Source organism: Budorcas taxicolor, chromosome 5 (genome assembly GCF_023091745.1).
Source record: "Budorcas taxicolor isolate Tak-1 chromosome 5, Takin1.1, whole genome shotgun sequence".
NCBI classification, from domain to species: domain Eukaryota; kingdom Metazoa; phylum Chordata; class Mammalia; order Artiodactyla; family Bovidae; genus Budorcas; species Budorcas taxicolor.
The window spans coordinates 89559066-89578588 of NC_068914.1; the positions used below are offsets into that span (position 1 = coordinate 89559066).

Sequence of the window (19523 nt, forward strand, 5' to 3'; positions counted from 1 at the left end):
AGAAAATTAGAGATACCAAGGGAACATTCCATGTAAAGATGGGCACAATAAAGGACAGAAATGGTATGGACCTAACAGAAGCAGAAGATGTTAAGAAGAGGTAGCAAGAATACACAGAAGAGCTGTACAAAACAGATCTTCGCGACCCAGATAAGCACGATGGTGTGATCACTCACCTAGAGCCAGACATCCTGGAATGCGAAGTCAAGTGGGCCTTAGGAAGCCTCAGTACAAACAAAGCTAGTGGAGGTGATGGAATTCAGCTGAGCTATTTCAATTCCTAAAAGATGATGCTGTGAAAGTGCTGCACTCAATATGCCAGAAAATCTGGAAAACTCAGCAGTGGCCACAGGACTGGAAGAGGTCAGTTTTCATTCCAATCCCAAAGAAAGGCAATGCCAAAGAATGCTCAAACTACCACACAATTACACTCATCTCACATGCTAGCAAAGTAATGCTCAAAATCCTCTCAGCCAGGCTTCAACAGTATGTGAACCGTGAACTTCCAGATGTTCAAGCTGGATTTAGAAAAGGCAAAGGAACCAGAGATCAAAAGGCAAAGGAACCAGAGATCAAATTGCCAACATGCACTGGATCATCAAAAAAGCAAGAGAGTTTCAGAAAAGCATCTATTTCTGCTTTATGCCAAAGTCTTTGACTGTGTGAATCACAGCAAACTATGAAAAATTCTTAAAGAGATGGGAATATCAGACCTTATCTGCCTCCTGAAAAATCTGTATGGAGGTCAAGAAGCAACAATTAGAACTGGACACGGAACAACAGACTGTTTCCAAACTGGGAAAGGAGTACATCAAGGTTGTATATTGTCACTCTGCTTATTTAACTGACATGCAGAGTATATCATGTGAAATGCCAGGCTGGATGAAGCACAAGCTGGAATCAAGACTGCTGGGAGAAATATCAATAACCTCAGATGTGCAGATGACACCACCCTTATGGCAGAAAACGAAGAAGAACTGAAGAGCCTCTTGATGAAAGTGAAAGAGGAGAGTAAAAAAAGTTGGTTTAAAAGTCAATATTCAGCAAACTAAGATCATGGCATCTGGTCTCATCACTTCATAGCAAATAGATGGGGAAACAATGGAAAAAGTGACAGACTTTATTTTCTTGGGGTCTAAAATCACTGCAGATGGTAACTGCAGCCAAGAAACTAAAAGAAACTTGCTCCTTGGAAGAAAAGCTATGACAAACCTAGACAGCACAGAGACATTACTTTGCCAACAAAGGTCCGTCTAGTCAAAGCTAGGTATGGTTTTTCCAGTAGTCATGTATGGAGGTGAGAGTTGGACTATAAAGAAAACTAAAAGCCAAAGAACGGATGCTTTTAAACTGTGGTGTTGGAGAAGACTCTTGAGAGTACCTTGGACTGCAAGGAGATCCAACCACTCAATCCTCAAGGAAATCAGTCCTGAATAGTCATTGCAAGGACTGATGCTGAAGCTGAAACTCCAATACTTTGGCCATCTGATGCAAAGAACTGACTCACTGGAAAAGATCCTGATGCTGGGAAAGATTGAAGATGGAAGGAGAAGGGGACCACAGAGGATGGGATGGTTGGATGGTATCACTGACTCAATGGACGAGTTTGAGCAAGCTCTGGGAGTTGGTGATGGACAGGGAAGCCTGGCATGCTGCAGTCAATGGGGTCGCAAAGAGTCAGATCCGACTGAGCAACGGAACTATACTGTACTGTATCCTCCCGTATAACTTTAAGTCATCTCTATTTTACTTATAATTCTTAATATAAGATAAACTATGTGTAAATAGTTGCAAATAAAGTCTGAATGTTATATGAAAAGTTGCCAGTGTGTGGCAAATTCAAGTTTTGCCTTTTGGAACTTTCTGAAATTTTTTTCCTGAATTTCTTCCATCTGATGTTGGTTGAATCCCCAGATGCAGAACCTGTGAATACAGAGGGACAACTGTATATAGTAAAGGAATGTTACATTTATATACAGCAAGTATATAAAAAGGAGAAATAAATAGTAAGAATTTGATCTTAGAGAAATAGAAAAATACATAAAAATTTCCAGACCTTTCCATGTTTTGAAAGAAATAGTCTTCGACTTAGTCTACTCCCTTCTCTCTGAATATATGCCCATTACAGAGCTTTTGACTTCATTCAGTTTCATAGGTACTATGATGCCAAAGGAGCAGATGTCCATAAGGAAGAAATGAGTAAATCAATCTTTCTGAATTGAAAAACATCCTCTGTCATAGAAATAAGTCCGTTAAGAGACTTTAATTGTGTAGTTTAAACAGTTCAAGCCATACAGTTTTCTGGAATTCAAGTCTACGGTCTTAGCTCTAGTGCTTGCATCAATTCAGTTCAGTTCAGTCGCTCGGTCATGTCCGACTCTTTCCGACCCCATGAATCGCAGCACGCCAGGCCTCCCTGTCCATCATCAACTCCTGGAGTTCACTCAGACTCATTGTATGTTGAGTCAGTGATGCCATCCAGCCATCTCATCCTCTGTCATCCTGTTCTTCTCCTGCCCCCAATCCCTCCCAGCATCAGAGTCTTTTCCAATGAGTCAATTCTTCGCATGAGGTGGCCAATGTACTGCAGTTTCAGCTTCAGCATCATTCCTTCCAAAGAAATCCCAGGGCTGATCTCCTTTAGGATGGACTGGTTGGATCTCCTTGCAGTCCAAAGGACTCTCAAGAGTCTTCTCCAACACCACAGTTCGAACGCATCAATTCTTCGGTGCTCAGCTTTCTTTACATCTCTCACATCCATACATGTCCACAGGAAAAACCATAGCCTTGACTGACGGACCTTTGTTAGCAAAGTAATGTCTCTGCTTTTGAATATGCTATCTAGGTTGGTCATAACTCTTCTTCCAAGGAGTAAGCGTCTTTTAATTTCATGGCTGCAGTCACCATCTGTAGTGATTTTGGAGCCCCCAAAAATAAAGTCTGACACTTTCCACTGTTTCCCCATCTATTTCCCATGAAGTGATGGGACCAGATGCCATGATCTTCGTTTTCTGAATGTTGAGCTTTAAGCCAACTTTTTTACTCTCCTCTTTCACTTTCATCAAGAGGCTTTTTAGTTCCTCTTCACTTTCTGCCATAAGGGTGGTGTCATCTGCATATCTGAGGTGATTGATATTTCTCCTGGCAATCTTGATGCCAGCTTCTGCTTCCTCCAGCCCAGTGTTTCTCATGATGAACTCTGCATAGAAGTTAAATAAGCAGGGTGACAATATACAGCCTTGACGTACTCCTTTTCCTATTTGGAATCAGTCGGTTGTTCCATGTCCAGTTCTAACTGTTGCTTCCTGACCTGCATATAGGTTTCTCAAGAGGCAGGTCAGGTGGTCTGGTATTCCCATCTCTTTCAGAATTTTCCACAGTTTCTTGTGATCCACACAGTCAAAGGCTTTAGCATAGTCAATAAAGCAGAAATAGATGTTTTTCTGGAGCTCTCTTGCTTTTTCCATGATCCAGTGGATGTTGGCAATTTGAACTCTGGTTCCTCTGCCTTTTCTAAAACCAGCTTGAACATCTAAGTTCATAGTTCACATATTGCTAAAGGCTGGCTTGGACAATTTTGAGTATTATTTTACTAGCATCTGAGATGAGTGTAATTGTGCGGTAGTTTGAGCATTCTTTGGCATTGCCTTTCTTTGGGATTGGAATGAAAACTGACCTTTTCCAGTCCTGTGGCCACTGCTGAGTTTTCCAAATTTGCTGGCCTATTGAGTGCAGCACTTTCACAGCATCATCTTTCAGGATTTGAAACAGCTCAACTGGAATTCCATCACCTCCACTAGCTTTGTTCGTAGTGATGCTTTCTAAGGCCCACTTGACTTCACATTCCAGGATGTGCTTGCATAGTGCCTGGTATATAGAAAGTACTCAGTACATTTCTTGAATTAATGGATGGCTAAAACCATCACTGTTGTTTTGTTAGGTGAACATTTAAAATGCTATGAATCACAGTAATTTTCCCCCTGAAGTATTACCGTGTAAATGATACATTTCTGTAAAACAGTATAGGCCTACATCTTGAAGTAAAGCTCATCACATTCAAGGTAGATCACAAATACCACATTTATTTACTCACTCATTCAAAAAAATTAACTAAGTACCTAAGCTAAGCTCTGGGAAATACAATTATTTAAAAAAAAAAAAAAAAAAAAAGACCAGGCTTCTTCTGTTTAACTAGAGTGGAGGGCAGAGGGAATTACAGTGGCAAATACTTGGAAATTTTAAGCAGCAGACTGAAAACCTTGGGGAAACCAAGGTATCTGTACTAAAAATGGGAGAAGACTAGTAGTCACTAACTGGAGAGGCCCCTGGACCTCTAGGGTCCCACTCATCCAACTGAGGTTCATGTATCAAGTACAAAGTAAAAAACTCCAGGTCTTTCCAGAGGACTGGGGAATCACATAGATTAGCGGACCAAGAACTGCTGGACATTTAGGTGCTTTCCAATTTTTTGCTATTATCAATAGTGCTGTGATAAACTTCCCCGGAAAAAATCCTTTTGCACATCTGAACTTCCCACAAGTGGATTCTTTGGGTCAAAGATTATGTCAATTTACAGTTTTATGAGCAATATAAGAGGGCACTTGTTTTCCCATACCTTTGACTATACTAGATTTGGAAAGATATGGAGTTCTAGGTCTCTATGAAAATGAAAACAAAATTTTTTCCAATTTTATATGTTAAAAGTCTCTGTTTAACTATTCATTTCAGAACTATTTTCATCAGTTAGGAAAAAATTCTGTTATATTTATAGAGAAAGGAATTCACTTTACATTATATTGCAATGATTGCTAGAGTCTTGTTTATTTGTATTAATATTCCCGAGTTGATGGGACTTCCCTGGTGGTCAAGTGGTTAGGACTCCCCGCTTCCATTGGAGGGGATGTGGCTTCGATCCCTGATTGGGGAACTAAAATCCCACATGCCTCATGGCCCAGCCAAGGGAAAATAAACATTTCTTGAGTTAAGGAAGACTGAGTCAAACAGTTAAAGAGCACTGGTGGGCTTAAGGAAGAGGCCTCTCAGAAGGAAAAAAGATGGAGTAGGTTAAGAAGAAAATGGAAGATAGGAAACTGAGACAGAAAGAGCAAAAGCAAGAAAGAAAATGATCTGACTCCTGCCACCAGAGCCCTGCCTGTGCTTGCCTACTTCTCCTGTAGTTTCCCTGTCTGATGTTTTCAGTTGAAACATTGAGCAACTGGCAGCTTCCTTTATCATCAGAGGAGGAAATGAAACAGCAAACATAATAACACTCTGAGAAGTAATTACTGGGGCCAAAATGAGAAATCAGGACATAATGTTTTGTCAAAGGGAAAATCGCATGTTGCGCCTGGCTAAGTCAGAAGGACTTTAGGGTTCTGACCCTCCAACACTAGTCATTCCTTCCTTTTCAGCAGTTCCCTCTCTAGTCTTCTAACTGGTCACTGTGCTGTTAATGAACACAGCAGGGCCCTTCAAATCTCTCGGAAAAGTCTGGGAATGAATGCAAATTTTAATAAGCAGTATTTCTGAATGCTGAAATATAAGTCAGTTAACTACTTCTTTCCTTCTACTTAGCATTTTCCCCATTTAAGGGAATTCACTGAACTAAAATTTAAAACTTTTAAGAGGCTTTCCTTTTAAGATAACAGAAGAGGAAGCTTACAATAAAAGCCAAAGGTAGCAACGGCTCCCTCTAACGCCCAGAAAAATGTTACAATCTAACGGTGGTTTTGTAGAGGCCAGCTGTAATTTCTTTTAAAAATCTTGGTCAGGCTGTTTTCTATCTCTTATCACCTTATTTAAAGTGTCCTCATCACTTTAAGTTGTTTGGAGACAACTTAAATATATCACATAAAAAACAGGAACAAAAAGTTAATAAAGTAATTTTAACGTAAATTACTATTTTTAAAAGTAGACCTGGGGTAGTGGGGCTGAGGGAGATGTTGGTCAAAGGGTTAAAAACTTGGAAGCTGGGAATATTCTGCACCTACCAAATAGGGTCCTGATTGCAGGAGAAGGGCTCGGGGCTTTTATGGGAAGAAGAGAGGAAGATGAGGCAAGTAGTTTTTTTAAGAGGAGTTTGTTGGTGCAAGATGAGGTGATTAATCAGGAGAAGTGTTCATTGGTAAAAGATGAGGAAAAGCTAGAGGCCACTAGGTTAAAGTTCATTGATCAGTCCTGGTCCTTTCAACAGAATAGGTCCTTTCTCATTTCTTTTCTGACTTCTCAGATAATTGGCAGTTTGGTCCAGTTCAGAAGTCAAAAAACAGGATATGCATGGCAGTTCCTCCAGAATGCCTGTTCCAGCTCTTTTTAAAATGGTTCCAGTTAGATCATCTTGCACAGTATCAATTTACTGGGTCTGTCATATGTTTCTCCATCAGTGGATGCTTAAAAACATTTCTTTCTAAAATGTCAGTAAAGCTGGTATCACTTATATTGTGAAAGTATATCCCTTAAAAGTTAAATACAAATTTAAAAAAAAAGCAGAATCCTTATCACAATTAAAAATAAATAAGGTCTTTAAAAAAGGAAACCAGATCAGAACTTTGCCCAGCACAGCCATTTAGCAATAACGTGGAAAGATGAAGCCAACGTGACCAGCTGTGTCAGAAGTTTCTGGCATTACCACTACAACCCTCTCAGCCAGGTTTCAAAACATTTTAAGGAGGAATTTGGCTGTGATCCTTATTTTTTTTAAAACAAATATTTATTGGCACAGTGCACAACATTTGAAAGACAGCCTGATCAAAACATATGAAGTCCCTGCCTTTCTGGAGCTTGCAGTGCGGTGAAGGAGAAAGGCTAGAAACAAAAGTATAATTGCAAATTGGGATGAAGCACTAGGAAGAAAGGAACTGGGTTCTTAAAAGAGAGACTAACAGGGGCATCTGGGCATCTGGACATGTAGACATAGACTCCCTGAGATTTATATTAGGGAGAGTTAACCAAGCAGAGGGTGGGGACAGCTTTGTGGGACGGAAACACTGACAAAGACACCGTGAGTAACGATCACTCAATTACTCAGAGAGCTGCAGCATTTGGGGACACGTTAATATTTTCTTGTTCATGTATGTGTCACTGCACAACAGTTCAGTATTTCGCATAGGGCTGGGTTCTCTGGCCTTAAGACTGAGAGCTCTCAATCCAAAGGATGAAAGGAAATGTTTTCCTTTTCTTTCTACTTTCCTTGATTTAGCAGTGTGGTGCACGCAAAGGTCTCTTGATTCATGCTCCTCACTGAATAAAGGACCATTTCTTGGAGTCCACCTAATTGGGGAAGTCCCCTTGGTTAGACTGCTTTGCCCATGGACTTTGTATTCCTAGCATCGAACAGAGTGTCTCCCATAATCAGTGCTCAGTAAATATTTTTGGAATAGTGAATAAAAGACCGGTGGATGACTAAATCTTCTACTCTATTCATATATCTATTTCCATGTGTCCAGGGAAACCACTCAGCTAGTCATTAAATGAATGAATAGGATGTGTCAGGCATTGTGCCAGGGATGGGGATATAAAAGTGAGCAGAAACAGATAAGACCCTGCCCTCATGGAACTTCCAGACTACATATTATAAAAGTCAGAAAACAAGCACATACTGTATTTTCTTTGTTGTCAAGAGAGACTAGGTACAGAATCACACCTTGACTGAACCATACATGTAGTTTTGTTTTTTTTTTTACTTTATTTTGCTTTACAATACTGTATTGGTTTTGCCATATATTGACATGAATCCTCCACAGGTGTACATGAGTTCCCAATCCTGAACCCCCCTCCCACCTCCCACCCCATATCATCTCTCTAGATCATCCCCGTGCACCAGCCCCAAGCATCCTGTATCCTGTATCGAACATAGACTGGAGGTTCGTTTCTTACACGATAGTATACATGTTTCAATGCCATTCTCCCAAATCATCCCACCCTCTCCCTCTCCCACAGAGTCCAAAAGTCCGTTCAATATATCTTTGTCTCTTTTGCTGTCTCGCATATTATACAGAGTGAAGTAAGCCAGAAAGAAAAACACCAATACAGTATACTAACACATATATATGGAATTTAGAAAGATGGTAATGAACCATACAAGTTTTAAAAGCCCAGAGCAGGGCTCCCCAGTGAGCAGACGCCAGAGTCTACTATTTGGGCTAAGATACAGATGGCGAAGCCGTGGAAAGGGGTTGGCCTCATAAGAAACACAGTTCTGTTGCAAACCAGAGGACAGAGGGCTCACAACCAGAGAGTAAGTCTGACTTCAAGTGACAGTGACTCTTGGAGCTAGGTTCCATCCCTCACCCAGTGCTGCAGATGGGATTCAGCTGAGAAGCAAAGCAGAGATGTTTCCATAAAGACAGGATTAAAGACACGCTGCAGATCTGCACAAACATCTCAAGAACGTGACATGGGTGGTCTCAATATCCTTATTTCCAAAAGGTTGCCCTTTCCTGGTCAAAGCTGACAGTTAGGTCCCCTCGCTGAGAGTCCTCAGGCCAGGTTTGCTCCTAGAGAGGGAATTACAACCTTCCTGAATCTCTGCATAGATTTGGCAATAGGACAATACACTTTTGTAACATTCCTATCAGACCACCATGGAAGTTAGACTAGTCACTCAACCAGCAGCCTGCACAGAGGAACTTCTCAGAGGAGACTGCTCAGCTTCACAGCTCACTGCTCTCTAGTCTACACAGCATTTAGAATAAAACAAAGCTTCATAAAGAATCACTGCCTCTTGGACTGCTAACATTGAGAGAAACTTTTCAGGAGAATTATTCAGAGAAACTTCATTCACCAAGCTGATGGCTACTATTCCTTTCTTAAGAGAGAGATTCCTTAAGAATCTGTGACTTTAATAGCTTCTAGTTCTCTAAAAGAGATTAAGAAGAGGTGACAAGAACACTCAGAAGAACTATACAATAAAGATCTTTACAACCCGGATAAGCATGACGGTGTGTTCACTCAATTAGAGCCGGACATCCTAAAGTGTGAAGTCAAGGTGGGCCTTAGGAAGCATTACTAAGAACAAAGCTAGTGGAGGTGATGGAATTCCAGCTGAGCTATTTCAAATCCTAAAAGATGATGCTGTGAAAGTGCTTCACTCAATATGCCAGCAAATTTGGAAAACTCAACAGTGGCCACAGGACTGCAAAAGGTCAGTTTTCATTCCAATCCCAAAGAAAGGCAATGCCAAAGAATGTTCAAACAGCTATACAATTGTGCTCATTTCACATGCTAGCAAAGTAATGCTTAAAATCCTTCAAGCTAGGCTTCAGCAATGTATGAATTGAGAAATTCTAGATGTACACACTGGGTTTAGAAAAGGCAGAGGAACCAGAGATCAAATTGCCAACATTCGTTGGATCATAGAAAAAGCAAGGGAATTTCAAAAAAAAAAACATCCACATCTGCTTCACTGACTGTGCTAGAGCCTTTGACTGTATGGATCACAACAAACAGAAATTCGTAAAGAGATGGGAATACCAGACTACTTTACTTGTCTCCTGAGAAACCTGTATGCAGGACAAGAAGCAACAGTTAGAATTCGACATAAACAATGAGCTGGTTCAAAATCAGGGAAGGAATACAACCAGACTGTATATTGATGTGGAGTAACAGTGTCAGACTATTTTTTGGAGGCTCCAAAATCACTGCAGATTGTGACTGCAGCCATGAAATTAAAAGACGCTTCCTCCTTGGAAGGAAAGTTATGACCAACCTAGATAGCATATTGAAACACAGAGATATTACTTTGCCAACAAAAGTCCATCAGTCAAGGCTATGGTTTTTCCAGTGGTCATGTATGGATGTGAGAGTTGGACTGTGAAGAAAGCTGGGCACCGAAGAATTGATGCTTTTGAACTGTGGTGTTGGAGAAGACTCTAGAGAGTCCCTTGGACTGCAAGGAGATCCAACCAGTCCATCCTAAAGGATATCAGTCCTGGGTGTTCACTGGAAGGACTGATGTTGAAGCTGAAACTGCAGTACTTTGGCCACGTCGTGCAAAGATTTGACTCAGTGGAAAAGACCCTGATACTGGGAGGGATTAGGGGCAGGAGGAGAAGGGGACGACAGAGGATGAGATGGCTGGATGGCATCACCAACTTGATGGACCTGAGTCTGAGTGAACTCCAGGAGTTGGTGATGGACAGAGAGGCCTGGCGTGCTGCGATTCATGGGGTCGCAAAGAGTCGGACATGACTGAACGACTGAACTGAACTGAACTAAACATCATGCTAAATGCCAGGCTGGATGAATCACAAACTGGAATCAAGACTGCTAGGAAAAATATCAATAACCTCAGATATGCAGATGATACCACTCTAATGGCAGAAAGTGAAGAAGAAGTAAAGAGCCTCTTGATGAGGGTAATAGAGGAGAGTGAAAAAAGCTGAAACTCAACATCCAAAAAACTAAAATCATGGCTTCTGGTCCCATCACTTCATGGCAAATAGAAGTGGAAAAACTGGAAGCAGTGAGAGATTTTATTTTCTTGGGCTCCTGCGGACAGTAACTGCAGCCATGAAATTAAAAGACGCTTGCTCCTGGGAAGAAAAACTATGACAAACCTAGACAGTGTGTTAAAAAGCAGGGACAGCACTTTGCTGACAAAAGTCCATATAGTTAAAGCTATGTTTTTTCCAGTAGTCGTGTACAGATGTGAAAATTTGAGCATAAAGACTAAGCGCCAAAGAATTAATGCTTTTGAACTGTGGTGCTGGAGAAGACTCTTGAGAGTCCCTTGGACAGCAAGGAGATCAAACCAGTCAATCCTAAAGGAAATCAACTCTGAATATTCACTGACAGGGCTGAAGCTCCAATACTTTGGTCATCTGATGTGAAGAGATGACTCATTGGAAAAAATCCTGATGCTGGGAAAGACTGAGGGCAAAAGGAGAAGGGGGGTGGCAGAGGATGAGATGGCTAGATAGCATTACAACTCAATGGACATGAATCTGAGCAAACTCCAAGAGATAGTGGAGGACAGAGGTGCTTGGTATGCTGTGATCCATGGGATTGCAGAGTTGGACCTAACTTTATGACTGAACAACACCAAAAGTTCTCCATACTCCAAGAAAAGAGGGATACATCTGCCAACTTAAAAATATGCACAATGTGAGAGTTGGGAGTTAAGTTTTATTTGGGGCAAAATGAGGACTGTGGCCTGGGAGACAGCAACTCAGGTGGCTCTGAGAAACTCTCCCAAAGAGGCAGGAGGAGAGGGGGAAGGTGAGTATAAATGTGGTTTTGGTGAAGGGGGAATACGTGCAATCAAGCACATATTTTTTCAAAAGGTTTCTACCAGTCTCGTGAAGAGGAACAGTCATCACCATTAAGGATTTTAGTGCTTTTCTAGATATCAGGAGATACAAGAATTCGGCTCATAAAATAGGCTCCTGAAAATAGCTAACTATCTGAAGACCTGTCCTGCCTGTTTTCCTCTGAGCACAGAGTGCCTCATTTTCTGCTCTTCACCTCAGACTCTTTTTAGGGGGTGTTGAAGGTCAGTAGTTGTAGCAGCAAATGCACTTAATCCTTGCAGAGGTAGATAGGTAGATGGCAAGTGCCAATTTGTAGTTGACACATTAGATATATTATACACACACACACCCTCAAGGGTTTATGTGCACTAACAAAAAAGTTTTACCTATTGAGTAATTGTTTTCTCAAAAACAGGTTCTAAATATTGCAAGTATAGGTTCCATGGCCATACAGCCTGGTATACTAGCTCTGACACCAACTTTCCCATTCTCTGTAGGCCTCAGTTTCTTCATCTGTAGAATGGGGATAACAAGATTATTGCAAAGATTCAATAAATTAATACATATACTATTATTGTTAATGATAATAACATGGAAATTTCCTACAGGAATTTTAAGGGCCATAAATAATACTGCTGTTACCGCATCCTGACTACCTTGTCTCTTTCAAATGTCAAGCTCTTTCCTGTCTCAGGATGTTGGCCTTTGCTATATATAATCTTCCTAGGATCCTCTTCCCCAGTTTTGTGCATGACAGATCTCCTTTCATCCTTGAGCTCTAGGCTCAGATGTCACCTCCTCAGAGGGGCCTTCTCAAAAACAGCCCCTCCTCCATCCCTCATGACTGTCTATCACATTCTTTTATTTTGCCTTTTTTGGCTGCACTACTCAACATGTGGGATCTTAGTTCTCCGACCAGGGATCAAACCTGTGTCCTCTGCAATGGAAGTGCAGAGTCCTAACCACTGGACCACCAGGGAAGTCTTCTACATTCTTGTCTGTGCTCTTCACAGAGTTGCTCTCCCTGTGAAGTCTCCCTGTTCGCCTCACCACTTGTCAACTGTCTTCCATCATTAGAATGTGAGCTCCACAGGGGCAGCGACATCAATGTCTTGTTTACCAAGACATCCTGAAGGCACAGGGCAGTGGTTCTCAAAGTATGGTCCATGGAACCCCTGGAAAGGTCTTATAAGGTCAAAACTCTTTTCATAATAACACTAAGACTTCTTTTGCTTTTTTCACCATGTTGACTTTTGCCCTGATGGTGCAAAGGCAACAGTGGGTGAAACTGTCGGCACCTTGGCATGAAGTCATGGAACCAGCTATACTAGCAGTCATTGCATTATTCTTCAGCTCCATGTGCTCACAGAAAAAAAAAAAAAAAGCCAGTTTCACTTAAAAGTCAGTTAAGAATATCCTTGAAGAAGCAGTGAAAATTATTTTCATTTAGTTTTTACCCTTGAGTATATGACTTTTCAGTGTATATATGCTGGTTATTTTTAGGAAGAGCTCTCTCCTGAGTAAATTGGTTTTTTTTTTAATGAACATAATTTTCAGTGGAAAGCACAACAATGAGCAGTGGATAGGAGCATGGAACTGAAGATGTGGTTTTGAGAATTACCAACTTAGAGCTGACAGTGAAAGATAATGTCTAGTAAGTACCTGACACTGTTTCTACCCAATGGCTGACAGACCAGTTTTCTGCTCTCAAGGATCTTCTAAGAAAGTAAAGAGTAGAGGTCAGGATGGAGGTTTGCTGTATATTTGAAGCTAGAGAAGAGGAAGGAAAAACAGGCCAACAGGAAACCACTCAGGAAATGCATCAGTTAAAGAAACATCTCTGCAAAGCAATATTGCTTATTATTAGCAAAGTAGAGTGGTTATGGGCTACATGCCAAGATGTCGAGACAATACTCTTATAACGGTAACTGTTATCGTTTTATTCAGCAAAATGAGATTCTACTTATATGAATACCACTTTAACGGATGTTGGTTTTTTTCCCCTTTAACAGAGGATCCTTGCTCATCCAGAGAACTTTCAACGTGAATTAATGGGCAAGGGGCAACATCACAGGCATCAAGTCCAGAAGTTGGTTGAAGGATAAGTCCTTTACCTGTCACCTCTGGGTTCTGGCCCATCCAGAATGGAAGAATGAAAGACAGGAGGAAGGAAAGACAGGGAGATGGGAAGGGTGACGCAGAGCACAAGAATTCCTGCAGTTTTTAGTGGATAACTTAACCTGTGCATCTTCACAGCAGGACAGAGGAGACCACGACGGGGTTAGAAAGGAGATAAGCAGAACAGCATTTGTGCCCGTGGGCACTCATCAGGTTTCCATGAGAGGCCATGCTTCTCTGGAGCCACACGGTGCTCTGTCAGGGGAGGGGCAGACGGAAGTTTCAGCTTGTTTCCTTGGCAAAATCCCTGAGTTCCAGAAAATTATTGAGTCTTTTTGAGGGATAAGAGATTCACAGGCTTGACATCCCTATGAGGAATGTGGTTTGAGTACAAGCACTGGATGTTCTCAAGATGTTCCTTGATTTCAGAAGAACAGTGCCCTGTTTGGCTGAATTCTCCATGACAGTCATTTCATTATAATGAGGCATTTCCTCTCAGCACACAGGTTCTGGCCAATGTCCATACTCCTGTGTATGTGGGCCCTGGGAGGCCCTCTAGTGATGCTCCATCTTCCTATGGTTTTACAGAGGTCCTGGACCATTATGAGACCGAGTTTTCCCTATGTCCTTTACTGAGTATCTGTAGAACCTTCATACAGATGCCCGGCTCCAAGACCCAGGCATGACCTTGCAGTGGTGATACTGCTTCCTTCATCCATCACCTCAAACTGAAGAACTGCGAAAAGTAGTGGAGATGAGGTAGTGACTGAATAGGTGGAAGGCTGCTGGGCAAGGGAAGCTTGGGATAATTAGGGATGACCAAAGTCAGGGAGCACAAAGAGGACGGTGGAGGGCCGAGCAGGCCACCTCCCACTTGGTTGGAAAGTTCGCTCTTGGATGCAACTCATTCACCCCCAGGCCGCCAGCGCCATGTGTAGACTCTATCTGTGAGCCCCATGTCCATCAGACCACTCCCTTTCTTTCACCCACCTCACCCCCTAAGGTTTGGTGCTCTATGGAATTCAAGGATGCCCAAGGGCAGGCTAGCTAACTAGTCTATTTTTGCTTTTAACCAGTTACATTTACTTACTGTTTTCTGGATTGTAAAGTCTATCAGACCGAGTCCCCCTTTCTTGTCCCTTTTAACCCTCAAATGTTCACTGGTATACTTTTAGCTGCATGTTTCAGTTAAAACTGGATTAAACAAATTGGGGTTTACTTTCCCTCTAGAACAAGAAGGAGGCAGGCAGCTGATCACACTGCTTAAGCAGCTCAGCACTACTGGACAAGGTTTGCTCACCTCCTTATCAATTAGTACAGTTCTAGACTTCCATAGTTTGGGGGTGTGGCAACATGGGAATGAGAGAATTTAGCATTTCTAGCCTCTAGAGTGAAGGTGAACAAAAACAGGAATGGGTTTCAGTTAGGAAACCAACTATGTCTTCCGTAGCATTTTTGCCTCTTTACCCCCTGTATAGCATTTTATTAAATTGTACAAAACTTTCTAACAAACATGGCCAGGGTATCATTCCATAATTCTCTAAGAACTCCAGTTCCAAGGTTAGTCTTGCTTTCAAACTCCAGGCGGAGAAAGACCTGGAGAGTCTGCTCATTCCTGTGGTAAAGCACAGTTCTGCAGATCCCAGGAGATCTCGTCAACAGACTAGTTGATTGTGAGCCTCCCACTTCCTGGGTAAAGGCACATCCATCACCCTCCTGCACCAAACTGCTGGCTCTAATTTTAAATTGAGAATACAGGAATTGAGAAAACAGGAAACTGATTTTTTGGGGGGAATGTACCCTTATGGCAGAAAGTGAAGAGGAACTAAAAACCCTTCTGATGAAAGTGAAACTGGAGAATGAAAAGGTTGGCTTAAAGCTCAACATTCAGAAAATTAAGATCATGGCATCTGGTCCCATCATTTCATGGGAAATAGATGGGAAAACAGTGGAAACAGTGTCAGGCTTTATTTTGGGGGGCTCCAAAATCACTGCAGATGGCGACTGCAGCCATGAAATTAAAAGACGCTTCCTCCTTGGAAGAAAAGTTATGACCAACCTAGATAGCATATTCAAAAGCAGAGACATTCTTTGCCAACAAAGGTCCGTCTAGTCAAGGCTATGGTTTTTTCAGTGGTCATGTATGGATGTGAGAGTTGGACTGTGAAGAAAGCTGAGTGCCGAAGAATTGATGCTTTTGAACTGTGGTGTTGGAGAAGACTCTTGAGAGTCCCTTGGACTGCAAGGAGATCCAACCAGTCCATTCTAAAGGAGATCAGTCCTGGGTATTTTTTGGAAGGACCGATGCTAAAACTCAAACTCAATACTTTGGCCACCTCATATGAAGAGTTGACTCACTGGAAAAGACTCTGATGCTGGGAGGGATTGGGGGCAAGAGGAGAAGGGGATGACAGAGGATGAGATGGCTGGATGACATCACCGACTCGCTGGACAGGAGTCTGAGTGAACTCCAGAAGTTGGTGATGAACAGGGAGGCCTGGCATGCTGCAATTCATGGGGTCGGAAAGAGTCGGACATGACTGAGCGACTGAACTGAACTGAAGGACAAAATGAAAACAGGAAAAAAAAATGAAGACATATGGTTGATTCGGATCATTTCATTTTAAAAGGGAAAATAATCTCATATGAGTAATGAAAAAAATCAAAATTTAGAGTGAATATGAATCTAAAATGGCTCTAAAAACTAAAGTCCTCTTTAAAAAAGACATAGTCCTGGCTGGTTAAATAAATATGCAGGCTTCCTCATGTGGCATGCCTAGTGTTCAGGAGATTTTAGTTAAATAGAAAAATGTGAATTACTATGGTTTGGGTGATGTGCTGTTTTCCAAATTAAAAACAGTACAGCAAATATAACCTCCAGATATCTATAAATAATTAAATCGGCAATAATTCACCTCCCAATGATTTCATGTTAAGTGTAAAGCAGCTTTGATAAATCAAATTAAATCATGTCTTCTAATATTTTATAAATATAAATCCATTTAATGTTTTGCATACTTTCTAAAAACAGAATATATGAATAACAAAGTGCATATGAACAAGAAACCAGCTCTCACAAGGACCAAACAAAATCTTTCTCATTAATTTCATCTAATATACTCTCAATATAAGCAAATGAGAAATTTTAATCTGAAAAAGCACACTCAGGGGATTTCAGAGATGGAGGGTTCCTTGGAAATCATTTGGACCCAAGCCCTCATTTTACAAATGAAGAAACTGAGAACAAGAGGCAAGGGGCTTCCCCACAGCCAAAGGTCAGCCTGGTCAAAGGCAGAGTTTGGACTGGGAGCCATGATTCTGAGGTCCACGCCAACCCTGCTCCACAGTGACTCACCTGCCCCCAGACTGGTCCTTTTCATGGCAGGTTTACTTCCCCCTTTTGAACTTTAGTGGTAACAGAGATAAGGAAACACATAACTGATCACCTCTTAGTGGGCTTGAAAGATTGTTTGCAAGTAAGCCAGCAGTGGGCAAAAGTGACTGTTGATTTTATTAACAGTAACCCACATCTCAAGAATATATTCAATAACCAAAAATAAAACTCCTTTTCAGAGTAAAAGATCATCTCTGTTACAGAAGTATGTGCACTTCTTCCAGGGGTACACAGGAATATTTGGTGCTTTGCAATTTTAATCCTGTAATAAAAAAAAAAAACCCATTCATGTCAAACAGCATTCAACATTGCCTGTAATAGCAATAGAATTGTCTGTACTCTTGGATCCATATCCTTCTCTCATACACTGACCACTCAGCCTACTCCAACCTGCTTTTTGCCTCCATCACACCACAGAAACAGCCTCATCAAGGTCCACAATAAACTGTCAATAAACACAATGGCTGTTTTTCTGTGCAAGTCTACCTTGACCTCCCAGCAATAGCAAAGGGTGGTCACCTTTGGCCACCCTCTCTCCCATTATACCATCCCTGTTTTCCTCCTTCCTCTGTGACCCTTCCTCTTCAGCTTCCTCTGTAGAAATACCTACCACTACCAGTATATGGTGGAGTTCCTCAAGGCTCAGCTGTAGACTTCTTGCATTATAATGTCTTCCAAGGTAAACTCATTCTGGTCTGTGTTTTCATCCTCAACAGGTGTACCCCAGAAACTCCCTGTTTATCTCCACTCCACACCAAAATCTCCTGTCCCAAAGACATACAGCTAACAGGCACATGGAAAGATGCTCAATATTGCTAATTATTAGAGAAATGCAAATCAAATTGATGAGGTATCATCTCACAACTGTCAGAATGACTATCATCAAAAGTCTACAAACAAGTACTGATGAGGATGTGAAGAAAGGGGAACTCTCCTGCACTGCTGGTAGGAATGTAAACTGGTGTAGCCACTATGAAAAGAGGATGGTGGCTCCTCAAAAAACTAAAAAGAGAACTCCCATCAGTTCAGTTCAGTTCAGTTGCTCAGTTGTGTCTGACTCTTTGTGACCCCATGAACTGCAGCACGCCAGGCTTCCCTGCCCATCACCAACTCCGGGAGTCCACCCAAACCCATGTCCATTAAGTCGATGATGCCATCCAACCATCTCATCCTCTGTCATCCCCTTCTCCTCCTGCCCTCAATCTTTCCCAGATTCAGGGTCTTTTCCAATGAGTCAGCTCTTCGCATCAGGTGGCCAAAGTATTGGAGTTTCAGCCTCAACACCAGTCCTTCCAATGAAAACCCAGGACTGATCTCCTTTAGGATGGACTTGTTGGATTTCCTTGCAGTCCAAGGGACTCTCAAGAGTCTTCTCCAACACCACAGTTCAAAAGCATCAATTCTTCGGTGCTCAGCCTTCTTCACAGTCGAACTCTCACATCCATACATGACCACTGGAAAAACCATAGCCTTGACTAGACGGACCTTTGTTGGCAAAGTAATGTCTCTGGTTTTTAATATGCTGCCTAGGTTGGTCATAACTTCCCTTACAAGGAGTGTCTTTTAATTTCATTGCTGCAATAGCCAGAGCCCAGAAAAATAGGTCAGGGGCGGCAGCTGAGAGAGAGGCTACCCTGCATCCGAGGTAAGGAGCAGCAGCTATGCTTTGCTGGAGCAGCCGTGAAGAGAGACCCTGCGTCCAAGGTAAGAGAAACCCAAGTTAAGATGGTAGGCACTGAGAGAGGGGATCAGGGGGCAGACAGACTGAAACTACAGTCAAGTCACGGACAACTAGCCAATCTGATCACATGGACCACAGACTTGTCTAACTCAGTGAAACTAAGCCATGTCGTATGGGGCCACCCAAGACGGGTGGAGAGGTCTGACAGAATGTGGTCCACTGGAGAAGGGAATGGCAAACCACTTCAGTATTCTTGCCTGGAGAACCCCATGACCATTATGAAAAGAAAAAAAGATAGGACACTGAAAGAGGAACTCCCCAGGTTGGTAGGTGCCCAACATGCTACTGGAGATCAGTGGAGAAATAACTCCAGAAAGAATGAAGGGATGGAGCCAAAGCAAAAACAACACCCAGCTGTGAATGGGACTGGTGACAGAAGCAAGATTCGATGCTGTAAAGAGCAATATTGCATAGGAACCTGGAATGTCAGGTCCATGAATCAAGGCAAATTGGAAGTGGTCAAACAGGAGATGGCAAGAGTGAACGTCAGCATTCTAGGAATCAATGAACTAAGATGGACTGGAATGGGTGAATTTAACTCAGATGACCATTATATCTACCACTGTGGGCAAGAATCCCTTAGAAGAAATGGAGTAGTCAACAGAGTCAACTAAAGAGTCCGAAATGCAGTACTTGGATGCAGTCTCAAAAACGACAGAATGATCTCTGTTTGTTTCCAACACAAACCATTCAATATCATGATAATCCAAGTCTATGCCCCGACCAATAATGCTGAAGAAGCTGAATTTGAACGGTTCTATGAAGACCTACAAGACCTTCTAGAACTAAGACCCAAAAAGGTGTCCTTTTCGTTACTGGGGACTGGAATGCAAAATTAGGAAGTCAAGAAATACCTGGATTAACAGGCAAATTTGGCCTTGGAGTACAGAATGAAGCAGGGCAAAGGCTAATAGAGTTCTGCCAAGAGTATGCACTGGTCATAGCAAACACCCTCTTCCAACAACACAAGAGAAGAGTCTACACATGGACATCACCAGATGGTCAATACCAAAATCAGATT

The 19523-nt window shown here is 41.9% G+C and overlaps 1 protein-coding gene and 1 non-coding gene across 2 annotated transcripts in view; both read right to left on the reverse strand.

Moving 5' to 3' along the window:
• Positions 1–19523, reverse strand: part of MDM2 (MDM2 proto-oncogene) — an 81242-nt gene that overhangs the window by 40348 nt on the left and 21371 nt on the right. The window lies entirely within an intron of this gene.
• On the reverse strand, positions 12157–12229 carry TRNAG-UCC (transfer RNA glycine (anticodon UCC)). The gene has a single exon. It is a non-coding gene; the product is annotated as a tRNA-Gly (tRNA).